The sequence below is a fragment of the Mesoplodon bidens genome (genome assembly GCF_964165515.1).
Source record: "Mesoplodon bidens genome assembly, chromosome: 1".
Classification (NCBI taxonomy): domain Eukaryota; kingdom Metazoa; phylum Chordata; class Mammalia; order Artiodactyla; family Ziphiidae; genus Mesoplodon; species Mesoplodon bidens.
The window spans coordinates 11,147,705-11,172,652 of NC_138176.1; positions in this window are offsets into that span (position 1 = coordinate 11,147,705).

The window sequence follows — 24,948 nt, forward strand, 5'->3', positions numbered from 1 at the left end:
ATTTTATCAAGGGCAATTTGTAAACTGAAAAAATAGTACTCACCCTCAAAAACCAAAACAGATGGGGAAAGACAGCAGGGATGAGGAAGAGTTTTAGTTATCCGAGACAGGTCTTTGTGTGGTGGTTGGTTAGCTGCCTCTTTTTAGCACTGATATTTCCAAGTCTTCGTTAAAAAATTTTTTTTAGGAATATGCTGAAATCCCCCTTTTATAATCAATCACCAGATAACCTGTGTTTTATCTGGCTTTTTAAAAAATCACTGTGATGGTAATAAACTTGAATTGAACTGAAATATAAAGATCCCGGAATATTTTTTTAAAAGATTCAAGTTAGCTGTACATTAGGAACATTTGAAAGTCCAAACTCATTTTTTGTGTGGACTATGAATTATAACTGGATAAAGCTATTCTGGAATGAAGAAAGGCCACTCTATACTTTCCTTACTCTCTACATTTTATTCAAAATTTTTATTTTGGAAATTTTAAATGTCTTCAAAAGTCGAGCTACTAGTTGAATGAACCCGGAGGTATCATCACCAGCTTCAAAAATTATCCATTTGTGGTCAGTCTTATTTTCTCTATACACCATATAGCTCCATCTTCAAATTGCAGTTTATTTTGAAGTAAATCTCAAAAATCCTATCAATTCATCTATAAATATCTCAATATGTATATCTAAAAGAACATTTTAAAATACCTCAAGAATATTACCACCTCTTGATTATAAATTAAATTATTTGTGTATACTTTTTAGGGGGAACATATATGGTAATTGTACATTTAACTTTATAATAAACTTCTGAACTGTGTTTCATCCTGAACTACTTTGCATTCCCACCAACAAGATATGAGATTTCCAGGTGCCTTAAATCATTGTCATCATTTTATATCATCAGGTTGAAAAATTATTTTAGTCATTGTAAGAAATGTTTAATGGTATCTCATTGTAGTTTGCATTTCCAAAATGACTATGGGCATAGTTTCACGTGCTTATTTGCCATAAATTTGCCTTACTTGGTTAAAAAAAAAAGAATATTACCACCTCTAAAAAGAATGAATAATAATTACTCATTATCACCAAGTTATCTAGTCAATATCCCAGCGTTCACATTTCCTAGATTTTCTTAAACTTTTAAAAATTACTTGAAGAAATATTCAAACTAGGTCCATACAATGTGATTGGTTTTTAGTCTCCAAAGTCTTTTTTAATGTATAGGTTCTTCCTCATCTCTCTTTTTTAATATCCTTGAAATTTTTTGTTGCAGAAACTGGGTCATTTGTCCTGCAGTTCCCTTCATCCATTGCATCCCCCTGGAGTTTACCTGTTCCTCCGGCCCCTGTCCTCCCTGTAATTGGAAGTTGGATCTAGAATCTTGTTCAGATTCAAATTTGATTTTTTGGTGAACCACTTCACAAGCAGTGCTGTGTTCTTCCACAGCCGGGTTTTCTCTACATTGTAATGTTTGCAGCCATTGAGGGTCATTGCCTAGATCCATTTATTCACTGGGGTTTGCACAATGGTCCTTTTTCTCCAGCCTATGACCCCAGGCAGGGGCATCAGAAGCTGAGGCTTCATTCTGCCCGGCTGCACTAGTCCTCTCACTCCTCTTCATTAGCTGTAATACTTGTATAAAAAGAAACTTCCTCTCATCAACTCTTTTGTTCCCTGAGGTACAGTTCATATAGAAACAACAGGATAAATGCTTTATTCTTTCCTTTATTCACCCATTTTCAAAATAATGAATTATTTCTTAGTATTCTCCAAAGGTGACCAGTGATTTTTTTCCAGTATCATTTGGAACTCCGGATTCAAACACATTTGATGTGTTTCCATCCATTTTAGTTATCTTTATTGATGTTAAAATATTTGCCCTGTGGAAGCTTTTGCAAGTTGGCTCCTGAGTCACTGTGACATGTCCCTTCTAGTCTTTGATAGCTTCCTTGCATTCACTTACGACAAGTTGCCCCAGGCTCACCTTGTTTATTTCTTCCCAAACATGGAATCTGCCATTTTGCCAAGAAGCCTTGGCAAGTAGAACCTTTTAGCAGAACCACAATCTGGGTGCTAGGTGTACTCATTGGTATTGGTTTAAGCATTGGTCCCAGGCACTTTGACTGGACAGAGCTTGAAAACAATCTATCTGAGTTCATACTCCTAATTCAAAATCAGAACTAACAAGATTTTACTTAAATTTCTTGATCTTACAACTGTGTCTATACTCATGCCAAGATCCCATTTCTTAATGACACCAACATAATTATTTATTTGCTTTATCCCACACCATACTTAAAACAGTATCGGAATAATAATATAAGCACTAGGACCAACAATGTGATTGCTGAAAACAATTTAAGACTTCCTTTTGCAGTCCTTTGACCCTTAAGAGTATATACTCACCAGGGACATACAGTTAAATTACCACATTTAAAAGTCACTTGGAGGAGTTGCTCTCTCCTTGCTCATGCCACCAGCTCAATACACAGTTAGGTTTATTTGTTTCCTTTTATTTTCAACTCTTAGAGATTGCTTTTTAAATTTTGTCTTATAATTCAGTTTTATAATTATGTAAAACATTTTCACGGTTCCAAAGTCAAATCTACAAAACAGAATAGGTTTAACAAGGCTAGCTTTCATTTCTGTAACCATCACACTAGTTCCTCCCTTCTTCCAAAGTAGCCATTTTTTTCAATGTATGGTTTATTCTTTCATTGTTTTCTTAATATAAGCAAGTAGCATAAATGATAAGTGACAACATACTATTCTTTTTTCCACCCTTCTTTGTTCACTTAACATACCCTGGAAACCACAGCTATACCCAGGGATGATCCTCATTCCCTTTTATAGCTGTGCATTACTCAGTTATGTGGGTGTCCCATGATTTATTCAATTTGTTTCCTATTGATGGATATTTGGGTTGTTTCCAGTCTTATAAATAGTGCTACAGTGAGTAACCCTGTGCATTTGTCTTTTCATATTTTGCCCGGGGTATATGGAGATTCCTAGAAGTACAATTGCAGGGTCATAGGGTAAATGCATGTGTAACTTTGCTAGGTAGTGGCGAAGTCTCCTGCACAGGGTTTGAACCATTTCACATTCCCACCAGCACCATGTAAGAGTCCCTGTTTCCCCACCGCTTTGCCAATAGGCCATGTAATCAACCTTTCGGATTTTGGCATCTAGTAGATGAGAATGGTATTTAGTGTAGTCTTTATTTTACAATGATTTATTATGAATGAACTGGAGCATCTTTTCATACTTTTAAGAGAGATTTGCATTTCTTTTCTGTCAATTGTCCACTTATATTTCCAGACCATTTTTCTGTAGAATTGTTTGAGATTTTCTCCTCTAGTTTTTAGAAGGTTTTTTTTGTGTGTGTGCCTTAGGGTTACTGACCATTTGTTTTTGATATAAGTTGCAAATATTTTCCCTGGTTTGTCATTTTATCTAACTCATGGCAATTATTTTTGTTTTTTTCTATTCTTTGATTTTTTTTCCATATAACATTAAAAAAATTTCAATACAACCAAGTTTATCAACTTTTTTCTCTTACTGTAATTGGATTTGAGTCATAGTTCAGACAGTTTCACACTCTCCAAGGTTAGGGAATAATTTGCCAATATTTAAAAAAATATTTTTATAGTTTTAGCATTTACATTTCAATCTCTTACTACTTGGAGTTTAACCTCATATATGGTATGAGGCATGGGTCCAATTTTGTTTTTTGCCAATGGCTATCTGCTTATCCCAACACCACTTCTAGAAAAGTCCATTCTTCCACCAACTCGATATACCCCCTTTTTCATATACTAAGTTTCTCTCTGCAAGTGGATCGTTCTGGGTTCTCTACTCTGCTCCATTCGTCTGCCTATTCATACGTCAATACCAAGCTGTTTGGACCATAGAGGTTTCCTACTATGTTTTGATGTCTGGTGGAGGCTCATCCCCCCCATTGCTCTTCTGTGTCAAGGTTCTCTTGGCTGATGCTATCTATCTATTTTTCCTAATTAACTTATCTAGCTTCCAGTTGGAATTTTTGGCTATCAGTCAATTTTCTAAAAGCTAATTGACAGCTGTTTGACTCTATTGACACCATGAGCTGGCTGTTCTGTCACAGAGTAGATACTTAATAAATGTTAATAGAAGTGAGATGCCTTGAGGTACTACTAGGCTGGAGGTTATCAGACAACCTCAGCACCTCAACAGCAAATCTAGACGGGAGAATCGACGATGATTTTAATCTCAGTTATTTCACGATAACTGAAAAGAAGATTGAGTTAATTACACTTAAATTTAAACAAGGGAAAAAAGGAAGGGAGGAAGGAAGGAAGGAAGGGAGTGAGGGAGGGGGGAAGGGAGGAGGGCGGGAAGAAAGTGGGGAAGAGTAGTGGTTGCACTAGTGTGCCTTAAGTGAAAGGAATTGAGTGGACGTTTGGAGGGCATGGGAGGAAGCCTGTTCACCAGGTGCCCTTCTGGACGTTCTGTATTTGTATTACTTATATGTTTACACAATTAATTACTCAGCAAATTTCATATCATTCCTTAATCAAATTTACTGTGCATTTCAGTTAGTTCAAGTCGGGACTTTTTTTCACATATACTCAATGCATATATAAGACAATTGTGACATTTGGCACCTCATGGGAGAGAGCCCTGGGCTTCTATCTAGGATATTCTGTGGGTGGCTTTGCTTGGGCCTCAAATCTTGGCTTTTGCACTATGTCATATTTTTGAAGAACATATTGTCCTAGGAAAACAAGGAAAAGAACAGCTCCTTTCTTTAATAAATGATTCAAATGTTGGAATTGGGGAAAGGAAAATATGGCATGAAGGAGCATATTTTCCAGGTTGCTACTTTTCTACTGGAAAAGCCCGTGTTCGCCAACCCAATCTAGTTGAATATAACCTGCCCCCGTTCTTCTGGGCTGAGTTTGAGCAATCCATCTATGTCAGAGGGAGCCATGAAAATCCCGGCTCACGCAAAAGGCCAAATGGAAAGGAAAAGGCTTAGGAGGTCACTCTGTCCAGAGCGTGTCCTTCCTCCTGACAAACAGGATGATCTGGAGAGCGGCAGATGGGCCAAAGTCCCATCGATGATCTGAGGATGCTAAGATGCTGCTTTACCAGTAAACACTCAGATTCAGCAAAATGCTTTTAGTGGATTTGACTCCTGACCTGGTTTATTATCTGCATAAACTTGGGCCTGTCTGAGACTCGATCTAGATGATAACATAAAAGGAGTGAATAACACGAGGCATGTAAATGCTTAGGCTGGTAGCCAGCATTAACTGTAATTAATGTAAAAACTTTCAGAACTCTGCCAAAAGCATTCTTATAATACAAGACAAGAGAAAACGGGGCCCCCTTTTCTTCCCCTTTAAGCATTATCTGGTGTTATTTCAAGCTCTGAGCAAGTAAGTAAAGTGCCCTTCCATTTTTCCTCTGTGGTCACAATTGACAGTAGTTTCAATCGAGAAGACATGTTTACCTGAGGATGTTCAAAAAGCCCAAATGGAAACGGCAGTGAGGCAGCTCATGATTCCGTGCATTTATTCCAAAGGAACAGAGGTTTCTCCTCCCTGCAGATGGCTGGTGCCCTGGTACCTGCCACAGGGAGCCACCCCAGAAGCCCGGCTGACACTGGCCTGCAGAGAGGTAGCATGAGGAGGCTCCTCCAGAAGAAAGTACAGCTGCACATGCCTGAGGACCACACTCACCCGCCCAAGCCTGGCATCCTCTACGCTGCGCTTGGCTGAGTGTTTGCAGTGCAAAAACCATTTCTCAATTACTCATAATTGAGTTGCAAAGAGATTATTATTCTTTGCTGAAACCTGACTTCTCATCCTGGTTTTCTCATTGTGAGGGGAGCAAATTACGTTAAAAATGTTGCAAAATTTTGGTTGGAACAAGGCACAAAAATGTTGCTTGTAGTTGCAGATGCTTCAGTTGTCATCCTTAACAAAATCAGGGCTCCCTTTGTAAAAACAAACCCGACCCAGGCATGTTCGCCCTTTCTTTGGAATGTATCCATTGTGCTAAAGTAGATGTTTTGAAAACCCTCACCAACAGCCGCAAAGTTGTGCGTGGCCATTGCTGACTCTACAGCAGAAGAATTAAGGGCTAAATTTGTTCTGCTGAGTGCCCAGGTCTCTGATTATCCAAAGGGCATTGGGATTCATTTTGGAAAATCCTAGAGATTACACACAGGCATTCCTCTAAGGGTAGTTAAAGAATGTGGGAGATAACCAGGCACTTGGCTTAACACCCTGTAAAAAAGAATCATGTCTCAGAGGGGGCCCTAGTGACCTGAAATAGGTAAAACGCCTCCCAAGGAAGCCCTTTTCTGTAACACCTTTTGCTTTAAGTCATGTACTTCTTCCCATCTTCAAAATTGCACAAGGAACACCACCTGAGGGTCCGCCCTGGCTTGACATCTCGTTAACACTTTTAAAACAGTAACAGGAAGTATCCCAGAAATAATGGAGGTATTTCTTCCACCTAATTGTTGTTGACTCTCTTGCTTCCTGGCTCCATGATGATTCCAAAGGAGACAAGGAACTTAATGTTTAACACGGGGAGAGCCTTGAGTTTCAGACGTTTACAAGTCAGGCCGCTCTAACCTTCCTGAATGGTGCCTGATGATGCTTTAGTTTGCTGTTATTATTTTCATTTGTTTTCTTTTCTTTTCCTCCCACAGCTTAGGAGGGGCATGTTTGCACCCCAAAATGTATCTGAGAGGCAGCAATCGGATGATGTTCTCATTGCTTCAGGGACAGCTGTCCTGTGCTGATGGGGGCAGAAACTGTCAGAAGAATACATTGCCACATAGGTGAATTTTTAAAATAATCCTGTACGTTACAATATTTTGTTAAAAATATGCAGTATAAAGCCCCATCCAAAAGATCCGCTGTCCTTACTACTCTGTTGATTTGACCAAAAAAACATATGAGGATAATGAGCTAGGGCACAAGGACATACACCCAAATAAATGTATCTCACGTGCACACACAAAACAGAGATAGGATGGCGAGACGGGAGCTACACAGGGCCTTGTGCTGACCAGTTGCTGAGGAATACAGAATATGGCTAGAGGCAACTTCCAGAAAGTCCAGTTGATACTTCAGGAGCACGCCAGAGGGAAAAAAACAATTGCCTTTGACAACACAGGATAAAACATATATTTTTAGAACAGGGTCTTAAAACTTTCAGAACACTGAGGACCCTTTAAAGGAATCTGGTCCATATCAGTGAAAACAACTTTGAAAACCAAAGAAAACTCTGAGGCCAATGAAAAGAAAAGCACAAAAGGGTCGAGTAATTGATGGCTATACACCTGTGCAGAGCAAGGAGGAGGCTGGGGGTATTTATCTCACTCTTCCCCTTTCAAGGCACATTTTAATTTCCTTTGCAGTCTTCAGCATCCTCCTAATGACCTCTGACAATAGCAGTAGCTAGTGTTTCTATGATGCTCTGTAAATTACACTTGTAGACTTACTTTAACCTCACAATGACCGTTGGGAGATACAAATTGTTGTCCCCATTTTACACATAAGGAAACTGAGACCCAAATCACATATGTAAGACCCGTACATAGGAACGAGTTTTATTTTGAGAGCACATTCATAAGCCCAATTTGTTCGTAAGTCCAACAGAGTTAGCCTAGGTACCCAACTAACACAATCAGCTACATAGTACTGTACTGTAATAGGTTTATAATACTTTTCACACAAATAATACATAAAAAACAAACAAACACAAAGAATAAAGAAAACATTTTTAATCTTACAGTACAGTACCTTGAAAAGTACAGTAGTAACAGCCACATCACCACTGCTTTTACGCTCTCTTCCGGATATCCTGGGCTTGAAATAAAGATACTGTACTACTGTACTCTATACAGTACTGTACAGTAAAGTACACAAAAGCACAACCACTAGTAGAGGATGCACACACGTGACAGTGTACGCCAGACATGTCAACTAACCTACATGATTGGACATGTGACCGTGCATCCGCATCCTTGAACGTTTGCAGCTTGAAGGTTCGTATGTAGGGGACATACTGCACAGGTTTTCTAACGTCACTACCAGTGAGTGACAGACCAGAACCTCCACCGCTGTGTAGTAACTCTTGATGACAAATTCTCCCTACCAGGCCATGCTGGCTCACTTGGCCTAGAGTTCTGCCTGAAAAGACGCACGGAAAACCTTCACACAAGTAAAACCAGATATTCACACACATTGTCCACAATGATATCCAACACTGAGATGCTGGGAAATATTCCTAGAGACACGGTGGTTGTTCACGCTTCACTCAGCTGTTCAGAGACAAAAGCCTAATCAGGCCCATCTGTATACAAAGTGAGTCTCTGCTACTAAAATATAAAGTACTTGACTCTCTTTTGTCCACATTTGTATTTTTCTGACAATTTTAGTTTCAAGTTTTGAAATGTATTCATTCATGAATCACCGGGGGAAGGTTGAATTGGGGATGATCAAGCTCCTGATGGATGTGTCCGTACCAGGCCTCATCTTTGCTGGAGATTTATAAATCTGTTTTGCAGTCTGAGGTCTTGGAACACCATCTCATTTCCTGTCTTTATGTGAACAGGTCTGCCTTAAGCCAAGGACTATTTTGCTCTATTTAAAAGGGGAAAAATAATCTCGAGTAGGGCAAAAAACAAGGGCAGCACATATGATTTGAATTAGTCAGATAATCACCATTCATGACCCGTCCAAGCTGGAAGTAAAGCTTGAATTTCTCCTCAGGGACATTTCCCGGCTTAACTTTTAACAAGGGCTACGACTGAGAATGGGCTTTAAGTATAAAGAAGTTCAACTTATTTAAGGCCTTTAACTGACTTCTCTGGCCCCCTACGAAATTAGCCTTTTTGGAAGATCATTTATGAGTTTCATTGGAAGTGGTAAAAATAGCCCTCCCACTCCCCTCCTCACCTCAGAAAATGTTCTAAAGAAACTTTTCTTCCAAATAAATTTTCCAAGCCACATCACTGTGCCTGTTCCTCGGCCCCCCTCTCTCTCTTTGAAGAGCTTAAACATTTAATCTAAACATTTGTCCTCAAAAGATTTTGTTTGCCATTGAATTCCAAGATGACCAGAGGTCCATCTTAACCTATGAACCTTCAGAAATCATTTTGGCCACAAAAGGATATAAAGTAAGGTATATGTTCTGTGGCTCAAAACCCCAATCATGCCAATGATTCCTCTGGCTAGAGTTTCACCTTTCAGAGACAAGAAGGAATGAAAACCAAAGATCCATCTCTAATAGATACCTTCAAGTGAGGTATACTTGCTTTGAAACAGTGCTTGGATTTGTGGGGCACAGCATTTAGGGCCATGGCCCCCAATCCTGGCTGAACAGAATCACTCGGGAAACTTAAAGAAAAAAAGTCCTAATGCCTGAGCTTCATCCTGACCAGTCATATCAGAATCTCTAGGGATTCTGTTTGAAGGGATAGATTTTTGGCTCTGGAGTCAAAAAAGTCTGGTTCATATCTCATTTTTCCCACTTACTGGTTTTTAGACAAGTTACTTAAACTTTATGAGCTTAGATTTCTGTATATATGTATGTGTGTGTGTGTGTGTGTTTTAAAGCTAAAGATCCTATGTTATAAGGTATTGAAAAATGGGATAAAATATTATTTGTAAACACAGTGCCTGGCTTACAAGCAATCCACAAATGTGCACTAGCTTAATGTTTTAAAATATCTAACAAAGTTTTTCTCCAGAATTTCCTTCTCTCATTCTTAATTTGTCTTTTCCTTCAAAAGCTTAGATAATTTGAGGACAGAAGATGATTAATCTTAAAAGATTAAGGCGGATACTTCATGAGTACAAGTATAATACCCCCAAGAACAGAAAAGGACTTCCTGGAGGCCAGAAGAGTCAGATTAGAGGGTAAAAACCAGAGGGGCTCAGGATAAAGACCCTGACTCCCTCCTCCTCCATCTCTCCAACTCCAGTCCTAGGAAGGAATCAATCCCCAGTTTGTGGGATCCAAGACCAGGAGACACCTATGACCCATTCCCAGGGAAGGAAAGACATGGCAGCATGGAATCTCTAGGGAGATGGGGACTTAGTCTCACAACTTTTCTATTCCTCAAATGCTTTTGCAGCCATGAAATGGTTCCTGTGAGGTATGAAAGCAACAAAGAGAGCTACAGGACCTGAGGCGGTCTTACAGATGGGAATATCGGTAACGGAGCAGAGGTCTACACCAGCCAGTGACTACGAGCCAGCCCGAGTGAGGAAGGAATCAGTGGGTACCTATGTGGAGAGATGGATCCGGGACTGGACATGCCCACCTATACCCCTCTGACACTTCATCAGCCCCCTCCCACCTCGTAGGCAAAACCCAGAATGAGAAAAATGAAGAAGTTGTATCTCTCACACCAGATTTTGGGACATGAGCTTCATACCGGCTGTCGACATTTAGTTACTGTCTTGCTTTTTTTTTTTTTCCTATCAATTTTTGGGGTATAGTGCCCACACTTTATAATAGGCTCCAGGGGAGGAGACTTTCATAATCTTCATGTAAGAGCCAGGGAAAACAAAAGTGGCAAGATGATTTTTTACCACCACATGAGGGCCCACATCTGAATTGAAATGACTCAGATTAGTAGGATCTGAGCCTTATGGTGGTCTCTGGTAGAACTAAAATCCAAGACACCAGTCTACAATGGTATCTTACAACAAGCCAACCCAACAAGATAAAAAATGGGTATCTGGTCAACCAAACAGGTAGTGTTGATGACAAACACCAACTAGGCCTTCTGATTATTTTCCCTCAAGGGATGATTTGGCCAAAGCAAGTACCTCTACTCAAAAATCTGAGGCTCTCTGATTGGCCCTGTTTCCAGACTATAAGGCATATCTTACCATAATGTATAAAATAAAGTTGCATACTAAAGTTAACAACTTCTGAAATACAGCTATAACAATTATGTGATTATATGTTACCCTGGATTAACATGTGGCCCATAATCCTTTGATATTACAAACTCAGCTGTGCCATGAGATCTAAAAAGCTTCATTTCATAGAAAGAGTTATTTGATAATGTTACATACCAGTTCGTTGTTCAAAACATTTACTGGGATTTAACGCCATGCAGTAGATAAACAAGTGTTCCCCAGCCGTTAAATCTCACTTCATATATTTTAAACAATCCACTGTGTTGACGATTTCTGAAATGTGAAAAGACGTCATAGCCAATGCACATTTTTAAGTGTTACTTCTGAAGCTACATCTGCTTCACATCTCCTTTTCAAAGTGTTCCCATTTCTCCAGGGTTACTTAATGATCATATTAGAATGGGTAAAAGTCAAGGACTGCATCCATTTTCTGAAATGTAGGCCTTGCTGTTGCACACTTACATAAGGAAAAAAAGAGAAAGAGAGAGAGAGAGAGAGAAATCTGAAAGTCTGGAAAACGTGTCAACTGGGCAACGAAACTGTGAGGATTAACAAAGTCAAATTTATAAAGTGCAAGAAGGTTCTCACATGAAAGAGGGAGTCATGGAGGAATTTTTTTCAGCTATATTATTACTCTAATGGGACTGAACCATCCACTGAACTTTGTGCAATTTTTCAAGCTGTTCTGAAATGAGTAATAATGGCATGTAGTGTATAATACACTGAAATGTGTTGAAACTTTGGGTAATGTTCCCAGTTTGATATTTAAAACACTTGGTCAGCTAGAAAACGTTACAGAGCCATTTCTCTGCTCTGTGCATTGTGCTTTCACAAGCTCCATCCCATTTCACTCCATGAGTTTGGAAATCTAGTCTCCCTCCCTACATTTCAGACAGGCCCATGTCTCGCCAGCATATTTTACAAGCAAGAAATTTAAAGCAAACCATCAATATGAACATAGTTCTGTGGAAACAAAGGGAATGGTGTTGTATTTGACATCCTTATGGTCTCCTAGAATTCGTTCTGTGTTTTGGTTAGCTGAATCTACTCGGTGCCCCAGGAGTCTGGCAACATGATTACTATCATGAAAAGAAAAAAGATTAAAAAAGAAAATTCAGTTTTTGATTGTGGCCCTTTCTGAGAAAAAGGAATGGATTACGTAAGCAGATGCTTGAGATAGTTATTGTTCTTTTGCAATTATATAGCACATGTACCCCCCACAAGAAACCTAGGCCTTCCTTGGAGCAGCAGAATCAAGGTAATGTCAGCATATCAGAAAAGAAAAAGGCCACCTGGCAAGTAGCCAGCTAATTTGACCAATGTAAATAATGTGCTGGCATAAGCTTGTGCTCTAAAAATAGCCCAGAATAACTGCAGACTGTGGTCAACCTCCCAAATATTATGGAATGCAAGCAAAATTTCTGGAGCCTAAGTTTTAAATACGGCAGCTTAAGGAAAGATTTGAGACCCTTCAAGCAACAGTTCAATTTTCATTTGAGTGACTGACATGAAACAGTTGCTCTAAACCAATAAGTAACATTGGCTAAGAGGCAAGATATTTTAAATTGAAGAACAGTAAGAGATAGTAGCTAAGGAGAACTTACTTGTCTGGGGAAGAGCTTCAATAAGCAGTGATTGGAAGAATAAATTCATTTTTTCAATGTAACTTCTTCAGAATCAGTTAATGAATCCAGGGCAAAACTGACCTCTGTATATTTTCACTTAAACCTTCATTATGTAGGCTGGTGACCACCTCATCCATCCAATTTGATTCTTCGTGCCTTCTGGTGGGTCCCCTAAAATCCAATGTATCATTCAAGAGCTGTGCTGTTCTATCAAGAAGGATGACTTGAGTGGCATAGGTGCTGAAGAAAGTTTCAAAGAGCAATGCCTGCATCTTTAGGATGGGTGAGTCCTTGCCAAAGGTTACAATTTTGAAGAGGTCAAAACTCTTCGGTATAGATGGTTCTTAGAGTTACATCTTGCTGATTTACCAGTGAATGAAACTGTCAGGTAATGGTCATCTCTTTGTAAGGGGAAACTCTTCCTCTTCTTTTTCTTGAAGCTTGGCATTCCTGTTAGCAAAGTACAGTCTATGCACACAGCTCACTTTCCTGCCAATCAAATGACATGTCTGACTTAAGCCATGTTTTCCAAGTCAGGTGAACTGGCTAAGAGGGCTGGGTATTACACAGAGTATAAGATTGGATTGGAGTGTATTCCATTGTATATATATATATATTTTTTTTCCTGCTTTCCTTCTTTTCCGTAGAAAATAGCACAGTAAGAAGAGGGTAGGCAAAACTTTTTTTACGGGTACTAAACAATGCTGGTGAGTATTGGAAGGCAGATACTATCATATTCTGCTCTGCAAATAGAAACCAGTGCCCCCTTCCTGGAAGGCAGTTTTGCAACATGTGTCCAAAGCTTTTTTATTTTATTTTATTTTTTTTCTGCTTTGTAACAAATTTAATCAGTTATACATATACATATGTTCCCATATCCCCTCCCCATCGTATATATTTTTGAAAATGGGTATATGTGCTTAAGAAGAGAAAACAGGCGATATAAAAAAGTTTGGAAGGACCAAAGCAATACTCCATAGAAAATGGTTTTACTAAACATTTTAAGCAACCCCTTTTAAAGTTAAATCTTATGCAGAACCCCAATATTTAAAACATATCAAAGTGGAATTTTCCAAATGATTTTGGGCGGGGACAGTGGCAGCATCCATCTTTCAATCATTGTCCCAAACACTTTACTTTGTCAAAGATTTGTTTCCCTGGTAAATGTGATAGCCTCTGAACTTGCTTTATAATTGACCCAATGATATCTAACTAGCCTTGGTAAAAATCAATGTTCTAAAATGTTCTAGCTCATAAAGTGCTGTAGCATTTAAATGCTTGCATAGCACTTTTAACTTCCCCTCAGAGAAGCAGTATTAGGAAGACTCACAATGATATTTCCCTTAAATAAAAAAATCTCACAGTCAATCATCTCTAGGCAGGAAAAAAAAAAGAATCAATTAAAACCTAAGATAGAACCATCTTCCTGGAATTCTAGCTTCTGACTCTGCATATGAATTGGACCATTCACTAAAAATGAAATTTTTATAGCAAAGACAAGCTTTTCATTTGCTCCTAGCTGAAGCGGCAAATCCCCAGTGCCAAATATTTTGCTGGTGTCAATTAAGGCAGGCTTCTCAGATTTCTACAGGGAAATCTCAATAATCTCCAGTATCTTCAGAAATAACATTTAGGTTTTTTATTAGGGAAACAATCAAATAAAGCCCTGACACAATTGCTGCTTGGGGGAAACTTGCATGTGACAGTTAAGAGATGCTCCCAGCTCAAGATCAAGAGATGCAACGGAAATTATGGATCTGAAGACCTCACTAATGACCTGAACTACCCACAATCATTCATGATTAACTAAGGAGTAAGTGCAGACACATCCTCTGGCAGCTAAGAGAATGAGCCAGTGCTTTGTGGGACGTTCTTTGGCTTTTATTTTTGAAAGCCTTTCCTTAGAATGTTAGATGTGATTCCCTCTCCCGATAATGCAATACCACAAATACCTGCAGTAAGCTGAAGAGAGAAAGTGTTCTGAATCACTCAGGGTCCCATTCAGCACAACTGTGCAAGTGTCAGTGAGCGCCCATGGAGAGGTGGCCAGGAATCAGGATGGGCCTACTTTATGGCAGCACAGTTCCTGGTTTTGTCTAAGATCTATCTCCTAGAGGGGGCTAGGCTTGGCAAATGTCTTTCCCGTTGCAGCCAAGGGTGGAGACGTTGGTTGGTATCTTAGCAGGGTTTCACTTTGGGCTGCTTTCAAAATGGCACAAAGCAAAGAAAAATGAACTGCAGCAAATCTGACCACAAAATTCCATGCAGATCAGTGCAAACAGAGAATTTTTTTTTCCCCTTCAGCCACAAAGTTTCTTCTATGGACTAGAGCAGGGGTCCCCAACCAGACCACACAGAAGGAGGTGAACAGCAGGAGAGTGAGCGAAGCCTCATCTGTATCTACAGCCGCTCCCCATCACTCGCAATACCTCCTGAGCTCCGCCTCCTGTCAGATCAGCAGTGGCATTAGGTCCTCATAGGAGTGTGGACCCTGCTGTGACCTGCGCAATCGAGGGATCTAGGTTGCGGGCTCCTTATGAGAATCTAACACCTGATGATCTGAGGTGGAGCTGAGGCTGTGATGCTAGGGGAGCGGCTGCAAATACAGATTATCATTAGCAGAGAGGTTTGATTGCACGGAGACCATAATAAATCAACGGCTTGCAGACACATCAAAACCCTATCAGTGAGCAGCAAGTGAAAACAAGCTCAGGGCTCCCACTGATTCTGCATTATGGTGAGTTGTATAATTATTTCATTATATATTACAATGTAATAATAATAGAAATAAAGCGCACAATAAATGTAATGCGCTCGAATCATCCCGAGACGATCCCCCACCCCCCGCCCCCATCCGTGGAAAATTTGTCTTCCACGAAACCGGTCCCTGGTGCCAAAAAGGTTGGGGACCGCTGGACTAGAGGGGCTCAAGCACTTTTTTCAAGGTATTGGGAAAAATGCTAAAGGTAGCCATTGAGTTAGGAAGAGCAATGTGCCAGGTGGAGGTGGAATACCTTGGGGATTGTTATAAGCATCACAGATGACCAAGTCAGCTCTGCCTTATCCCCTGCATGAGCTGTGGGCTGGGCAGGTTCAAAAGGCCTGTTCATATCTTCTCATCTGGTCCAGGGTGACAAGGGAAGCATCAAGAGAGCTGGAAGATATGTTGTCCTGGTAAGGAGCCCAGTTCAGCCCATCAACCCGTCAGCCGCAGGCAGGAAGCCTAGGAGTGAGCCGAGTAGACATGAAGCCCTCTGGGCCTGCTGCTCTACTTGGCGTGCATTCCCAAGGAAGAGTGTAGCAATCGCTTTGGCTAGGGAATTTGCAAAATAAAGGAGACAGGTATCTGCTCGGACTGGCCATAGATCTAGGATAACTTTTGTCACATGACATCATCATTGTTTACATATGTGTCTCCTTCAATACACTATCCAGTCCTTAGAAAAGAGCAGCCATCCCACACCCAGCACAGTTCTTGGCACATGGTAGGGATCCAATAAATGTTTATCCTAAACGTCATGATTTCTGTTTAGACTAAGGACCTATGGACAACATAACCTCTGAAAATACCTTTCTGGTCACCAAACTCAAGAATGGAAGGTTGGGAAAAAAGGACTGATCTTATTTTTGCAACGTGGCTCTGTTAAGACAAGGCTACATCGGTAACAATGGGCCTAACTGAACTCAATCACAGCATTAGGTCACCTGGGTTTTACGTGGGCTGCGTGGCCAAGTCAAGGCGTGAGTGTAACAGTTTGTACTCCATTGTGTTTGGGTGGTGGCCTTTGAGACTACAACGGGCATTTTTATGGGTAACTCCTCTCATTTTCCATGGGCATCTGTCCTTCGGGGTGACAGTGGGTTCTTCACAATAGAGTCCTTCAAACCAGAGCCTGGATGTCAGAAAAACAGACAAAATCCTGGGTTTCCAGGACCATGCCTGAAAAGTTCTTCCAGACCCCTGGGGCATTGGGACCTCATTCCTTTGCTAAAGATTACTCCAGAGTGTAGGACTTGGACAGGCGGGTCTGGGAGGTGCTCCTGTTCTGGGTAACTCATCGGCAACGGTTTCCCGCTTGGCTGGCTCTGGGCTGCACAAAGACCATTTTTGTCTTTGACAGTTATTTGCCTCCCTCGTGGCCCTGCTTTTCCTCAGCTTGTTCTTGGCTCGTGAGCACCAGAGCCCTCATATTCATCACATCTTGGTGGCCTGTCCAGAGTGGGTTGGGTTTTTTTTTTTTTTTGGCTTATTGAAAAAGACAAGGCTTACCCTTGGGCTCTCCACCATCACCAAAGGCTGACACTGTTCCACAGAAAAGAAAAGGCCGAGCCATCAAGAGGGACCCATGTGGCATGTGAGGACAGGACTCACATCAGGACTCAGCTCATGTACCATCCCTGCCCCAAACTGGTAAACAGGGGGATGAACACGGCTGCCTGGCCTGGGCCCCGGTCGTGGTGTCCTGAAGGAAGCCCACAGGCTCCTTCCTTGGGACGCTGGGAGCAGCCTGAGGCTGAGCTCAAGTAGCACATGAGGCCAGAGGAGTGATGGTGGTCGACAGAATGCAAGGCCAGCTGGGGAGGAAACAAGGTCCCATACAGCCTTCTGTGGGGAAGTAGAAAGGAGGTGACTGTGAGATTTTGCTCAGGGATGTTCATGAAAATAATTACAAGCTTGAGCTATGCCTAGTTTTTTTTTTTCCAATCCAGGGGACTGAAAGGGAAGCACCAGGGAGTAGTCCGCACCTAAGGAGGGTCTGTGCTCAACCCACTGATGGAGGCACCAGAAGGATCCAGGACTCATGGGCCAGGCATCAGTGTGTTCCCACTGCAGCAGGTTGGTCTTAGGGCTTTTAATAAAAGTAGCAATAAAATAAACTTCTATTCAAAATGTATTGGATCGATTTCAAGCCTTGTCCCCAGGGTCCCTTCCACATCCCCAGGGTCAATACATTAGAGTGATCCAGCTGGATTCATTTAAATATATCAACAGTGGCTTCCTGGAGCCTGTTCCTTGGGTCAAAAGTGATTTTCAAGACATTTGGGGCAGGTTGTCATTGGAATACCATTTTACAGGCCCAAATTACTAGCTACTAGAGTCTATGGAAAAGTGTTCTCCTTTAAATAAACTTTCTTTCTTCCTCTAAGACCTCAGGGAAAAATAACAATTCAAAAGATTTTTTTTTTTCTAAGTTCTTTCTACATTGACGGTTTTTATTACCAAAAACCATTTGCTGTGTGCGAAGCACTGTGAAAGATCCTGGGTGCCTTATCTAGATACTATCTGGCAGGCTGGTTGCTGCGGGATAAAAAGACTATTTTCCATTTAACTTCAAGAGTTTGCTGAGCCTATGTTACAGGCGATAAGGGCTGGGTACAATGGAACTCTCCACAGTCCGGGAAGTAAAGATAAAGGCAATGTCTCAGCTGCTTGCCCAGATTCTTCCATGAAACACCAAAAGCCCAGTCATCTGACATAGAAAGTTCAAAGTCTCTTTTACATATTCCACATCTACTATTTTGTTTGAATTTTTCATCATTTGATGTATTCCAAGCCTATTTCCACCACAGGCCCCTCACCTAGAATCCCTCCCTTTTCTCTGCTCACCTAAGCTCCCTCCCTCCTCCCAGCCTCCCTCAATGCTCTTAAAATGAAGAGACCTAGTTGGAGTCCCAGCCCTGGCCTTGACCAGCATGTATGTGCCTTCGGGTGAATTCCATTTACCCTCTGAGTCTCATCTGTAAAATGGGCCGTCAGCTTTGACCTTGCAGGAAATTATGAGGCCAGGGTTGACAAGGCAAGGCACAGTGCTCCAAAGACTCTAGCATGACAGGAATCAGGCTACATAAATCTCCTCCTGCAAACCCAGAGCGCAAACCTCTGGACCACTCACTTGACAATTAGCCACCACGTCTTGTGTTTCATTCCTTTTGCGGGGGAGACATTTGGTATTTAGTTTCTCTGTGTTATGAGGTCTCATGAGTAAGGAAAAGTTATCAGAACACAGAAATATTCATGAACAAACTGACAAATGGACTATGTATAAAATTAGAAAAATACATCATTGCATTATCATGTCTAGAGAATGCTAAAATTATGATTAAATTAGAACAGCTCAGACTAGAGCCATCATCACTGATAGGTAAGGAAACGGTAGAATAGGACCAGTTAACAAATGATGAAAAATAATCATCTGGAGTGATGACACAGTGGGAGATATAAATAGCCAAGGATGAAGAAGATTCCTGGAGGAAAGAGAAATGGGCTCTTATATTTTTGCCAAAACGAGCTTCTTTGTGATCTAGTGCTATGAAAGTCATACATGGAGGGCAAGACAGTTTTGTCAGAAAAAATTATGCCTCAGATTCCCCAAGATTCGACTCATTCTTTATTCATACTAAGTCAGCACAGTGCTGCACAATAACCTAGACTCTGCTTACTCTAAGTAAACCTACTTTCATGGTTCTTAAATTCCTTATTTTCCATTATGTAATATGACAATTTCGGTCTTGGTTTTAAGTGGTTTTACTTTTTCTGGAACCAACTATCCTCAGATAAGGAGGATCTGTACACACCTGCCTCAACTGCATGGAGTGTCCATCTAGACAGGAGCCCTGATGCAGCTGTTACTGAAGTCCACCAAAAAAGATGGAATAATCCACTGTGATTCGATTACAGAAAACCCCATGGTGGTCCCGGGTCAACTAATAATCATTTCTGATAATCTTTAGAAAATACAATATCACCATTGGAAAGTAAAATTAAAAAGTTTTTTTTGAAATCGTTCACTCATCGCAAAGAGAAAATAAATTATTGCAATCAGAAAGGACTCACGGACAGAAACAGCATCACGGGCTGGGGCTTTCTATGGAAAGAGCACCTCATGAACTTGGGGGCCTCCCTGGAAAGTCTCCCTTTGAGACTTAGGGTGTCCCACAGTGTGACTTAACATCCCTGCTTCTGGAACCCAGCCCTCGGGACACACAGGGTAATGAGAAGCTAACGTCAGCAGCTCCAAAGATGTACAGAACATGTCAAACAGGAGACGACAAATCCCATGTGTAAGGTGCAACACACCGCGAGGCTAGACCTGGACCGAGAGCACGAAAAGTGCCGGGAAGGACAGCTGGGAAGAGAACGAAGGTGATTTTCAGCCTTGGAGCTTTTCAGGACGGTGTCAAACTTCTCCTCGAGTTCATCATTTTGAGGTGCTATGAGTCCACTGCACATAACGAATAACGCCTCCTATCAGGCCTGTCCCCGGGCCTCCCGCTCCCTCCATCACGGCCAGGAGCGGGCGCCCGTTTACTCATCCATCTTCCCCCGCCTGCGACATAGGAGCCGAGATGCCGCCAAGGGAGGGGGGGGGCAGAGTTGCGGGGCCCACGCGGCTGTGGGTTGGAGCAGGAATTAATCTCAACGTTGTTAGCCTTCCAAGGGGCAGTGCCAATCAGCCACCAGGGGGCGTGTCCCGACACTCCACACCCCTGCCCCCGTCTTTGCTGACTGACGGCCACGGGTGGGGACGGTGGGCAGCAATCAGAGGGGGGCCTCTGGAAACAGTCAGGCCTGGCTGACGGGTTTGGAACAGCCATCCTTTTCCACTTGCTCATCGCCCCTGCCCCTACCATTGTCTTTCAAGTGAAATCCTTATCCATTTTCAAGATCCCTTCACAAATGATGATTTAAGAGTAAAGGACTCAGAAGAATAGCGTGACGGGATATGCTTTAATTAAAACATGAGTCACTGTCCCTTGACGGTTTCGTCTTTTTCTACCAGCTGCCGTGGTGTTTACTTTAAATTCATATAAATTTAAGCTCCAACTTAGGATTGTAAACCTCGGGCTTCCCTGGCGGCGCAGTGGTTGAGAGTCTGCCTGCCAATGCAGGGGACACGGGTTCGTGCCCTGGTCTGGGAAGATCCCACATGCCGTGGAGCTGCTGGGCTCGTGAGCCATGGCCGTTGAGCCTGCGCTCCGCAACGGGAGAGGCCACAACAGTGAGAGGCCCGCGTACCGCAAAAAAAAAAAAAAAAAGGAGAAATGAGTTTTGCTTGGGCCAGAGGTTGGTAACCGATGAGATTTGAAATGGCAGCGGGATATCCAGATGGAGACATCAAGAAGCAATTGATTAAAGGGACCTGAAACTCAGGAGAGGGAGAGAGAGAGATGCCCTGGATATTGGGAGTCACTCAAATATGGACAACATATGGGACGGGGGGAAAGAAGGCAGGAAACGATTATGAATTGGAAGAGAATAGCAAGGATGGAAGACCAACATTTCAGGAAGAAGACAGACAAAAGGGAGGTGAGAGAATGGTGGAAATGGAGGGTAAAGGGACCAAAGATTTTGGTAAGATAAAAGAACAGGAATTGTGAGAACAGGAGTGTAAAATCTAGATGGTCAATGGTGTGGTCAGAAGATAGGATAAATGAGTTTAAGACAGCAAGGTACCGAGGGATGGTGAGAGGAACTTTAGCCCTATACTCTCCATCTCCATGCCCCACCCCCAAATCAACAATCAATAGAGATGAAAATTAGTACTTTTTTAAAGTAGACAAACTATACTTCTGGTGAAACAAAATTTATATGTGCATTTGCTACATAAATGTTGTCTTAAAATACATCCCTCAGTTACACCTTCCAACGAGACAGCTGCCCCTAAGGCTCCGCCACATGTAAAATGTGGGGCTTCTCCCGAGCTGAGAGCTTCCATGGGAGCTGAGGATGAGGCCGTGGTGCGACGTCAGAAGGGGTCTTGATGGTCCAGCCTCTCCCTCGAGAAGGTAAAAATCACAATGTCTGTCCCATTTTGCCACGTCCTTCAAGAGCCTGGCCTAGAGGACACGACAGTATGTTTTGTGAATGAATAAATATATGAGTGAATGAATTATGGCTAATATATTCACACACATAATAATCCCTAAGCTCAAGGAGAGATGACAAGTAAAGCTTGTAAGCCTCCGACTCCAGCCAGTGAGATGTCCTTCCCAGGTGGGCCAGGGACACCCTGAGTTCTGAGGTGTCTCTTTGCCTCCGTCTCCTCTTCCTCAGCTCTCCTCCAAAGCTCAGTTCTTCCCAGTCTGACTTTCCCACCAGGCCCCAGTGAGTGAAATCCCAAATGAGCTGTCCCAAACTCCACCCTCCGCCTCATTCGAGTTCATCTTTCTGCATTTGGCACTGCTGACCACAGGTGACTTTCAAAACTCTCTTCACTCTGTTTCAAGGACGTCACCCTCCCCTAATCCTTACGTTGCCTCCAACTTTCCTGATCCGCAGCCTAGAAGTCCACGGGCCCTGCCCTTGCTCTTCTCATATAAAGCTCTCATCTGCCCGAGAGGTGCCCCTCACCTGTGTTTGAAGCTGCCAGCTCTCTACAGAAGCTCCTTCAGCTTAAGAAAATTCCCCAGGCTCTAGCCCCACCCTTTTCCTTTTGAGCCTTCTTGTCTCTGGTTTTTGTCCCATTAGCCTTGGGTGGCTCAGACAGGAAACTTCAAACTCCTTACCTTGCTCACAAGGCCCTTCACATTCTGATATCATCACCTCCCATCATAACCCCTGGCCATTTCCCTTATTTCCCTTAAATCTACTCTACCTTCCGGCTCCTCCGCATTTCTCTCTTCTCTGAATTTGCCTTGTCCTCTCACAGGGTCACCATATTGCACATAGACCACAATATGAATGTCCCCCTCACCACCACACACAGACCCGGAGCTGTGCAGTGTACCGCCTGGACGACCATGCAGAGCAGTCCTGACCTTTATCAGTGTCTTGCCCTCGTACATTCTTTCCTTTGCCTGGAATGTCTTCAGTTCTCCTCTTTGTCTCCTCTCTAAAACCATTTTCTCAACCCTCCTAAGTAAAGTTACTCGCTTCTCTTCCCAGATTCCCTCAGCAGCCTGAACGACCCCAATCACTGAACATTCTGCTCTGATGACCTGCTTACTTGTCTTTCCTACCCATTAGTCTGGAAGCAGAGACATGTCCCATTCACTTCTTAAAATCCCAAGTGCCTAGCATAAACAGTGCTCATGAAATGTCTGAAGAATGAAGGAACCATTTCTCTGAGGATGATTTATAACAAGCCTGGGCAAATGCTCCTACATCACCTTATCCAGAGAACGATCATTCCTAATGAAGTATTTTTGTATAAATAAAAGGTCCTTAAGGCAAACTCCATTACCTGCAAATTTCAGAAGATTCTAGGACTTGCTCACACACTCATTTATTTATTCAACAAATATTTAGTGAACACCTACCATGTCCTGGAGCTATGCTAGAGCTGGTCATACAGCAGAGAACACAGCAAAGCCCAGCCCTGTTGAGCTTGCCTTCGGGCAAAGGAGAATGGGGAAGAGTCAGACAATAAGCCAATAAACTAAAAGTCTTCTTGTATGTAATACCGTAAGGGTACTAAGGAGAAAAATTAGGCCATGCAGGCCTATGGGAGAGTGCTCAGGTGGGAGGGAGGGAGTTTGCTATTTTATTTTATTTTTTATTTTTTTGTTTTTTTGGCCACCCTGCGCTGCATGCAGGATCCTAATTCCCCAACTGGGGATCGAACCCACACCCCCTGCAGTGGAAGCGCGCAGTCTTAACCACTGGACCGCCAGGGAAGTCCCAGGGAATTTGCTATTTTAGATACCATGGTCAGGGAAGGCCTCAGAGATAGGAACACTGATCAGGCATATGTGGAATGAAATTCATTATTTAAAAAATATTTTGGAGCACAATATCTGTTCTTAGCATTGCAAATACTTTCTCTGCACCCATGCAGTAGCTTTTATTTCACCGGTTCTGCCACATCCTCGGGTGCCTACAGGCAGCCATTGGTGCTGTGTCTGGCTGCACCTGGGGACTCTGAGCACAGAGGACGGAGGGCACTCCTGGAAGGACCCACCTATGGCAGCCCCAGCTCCAGGTCTCCTGCTTTCTCATTTGGAGGAGGACAGGGCACTCAGGCCCTACTCTGTGCCATGCTTTGAAACATTTTACTGGGGGCGTGGACACTGGGAAGAGTCAGCTGTCCCCTTAGGTGCTCTAACGATGTCTCCTCATTTGTAACATGGCGATGTTAACTCCAGTCCTGCCTTCCAACCCTGTAGCTGCCCAGTGAGCAGCTCAATGGTTTGAACAAGCTAATGCTATATTTGGATTCAACCTGAAGTCTGGGCTTAACTTATCGATTTGGATAAAGGGCATTTTCAAGGTGTAAAGACTTGCTTAATATCAAGCTAAATACTGGTGAGTTCTGAAAAAATATTTTCAGAATTCCAACTTTCCTGAATCCGATAAAACTCTAAGAGAGGCAGTAATTTGGGCAAATAGGAGGCTGGCTTCCTCCCCTACATGACTCTGGCGCTAAGCACTAGGAATGATGCAAATGTGGTGAGTGGCTAATAATTAAAGGATTTAATTAAGCATCATCTGGGAACATGTCTAGTTAGCTCTGTGTGTGCACTTGGCAGCTCCCAGCAACCCCGGTGGTTACAGGGGGGAGGTAGCATTGTTGAAGGCAAAGGAACTAGTTATTTGGGGAAGATTTTCTAGTCCGAGGGCAAAAAGAAATACATGTTAACTTTTGATAATACACATTCGGGGCAAGAGTTTCAATGAAGATGGTGAAGGCAGAGACTTTTAATTGCTTAACATTCAGTTATTCGCTGTTATGAACCCATCTAGCATCTCTTTTGGCAAATGGACAAGAACAGCCAGCCCGCTGTTCATCTCTATTTCTGGACCTGAACACATTGCAGGTGCTCAGCGAATGCTCAGGACTGAAGTAGGAAAGGAGTAAATAAACACTAAAAAGCATCTTCAAAAGCAATCAAATTATCACACAATGTTAAGCCAAAAAAGAACACAAAAAAATACCCACACAGGATACAAAAATCTATACACAGTCTGATCCAACTATGTAAACAAATACATTGAAAAAGAGTCAAAGGAGGTGGATGAGAGCATGAATGTTTTCTTTCCTGCTTCTTAATTTTCTATACTTTTAAACTGTTTATATAGGTACATGTATATCGATACATGCATATATATGAATTTTATATTATATATAATATTTTATATATATTATATGATTACAAATAATATTTTATATACACACTTCTCTTAAAACACATAAATATTGAGTTGATGTACATCAAAGAAAAAGAAAATGCTGCCATTTTTGATGAGGCACCAGACTCATAGATGGACGACTCACAGATGGACGAAAACTTAGAAATTATCCATTAATTTAATTAATTAATTAATTAATTCAGTCAGTCAGTCAATAACAAGTAATTGCACACCTGCACCTACTATGCCTGGCACTGTGCTAAGTGTGATCCCCAAACTTACTATCTGCCATACTCTTGAAGACTTCTGTATTCATCTGTTAAC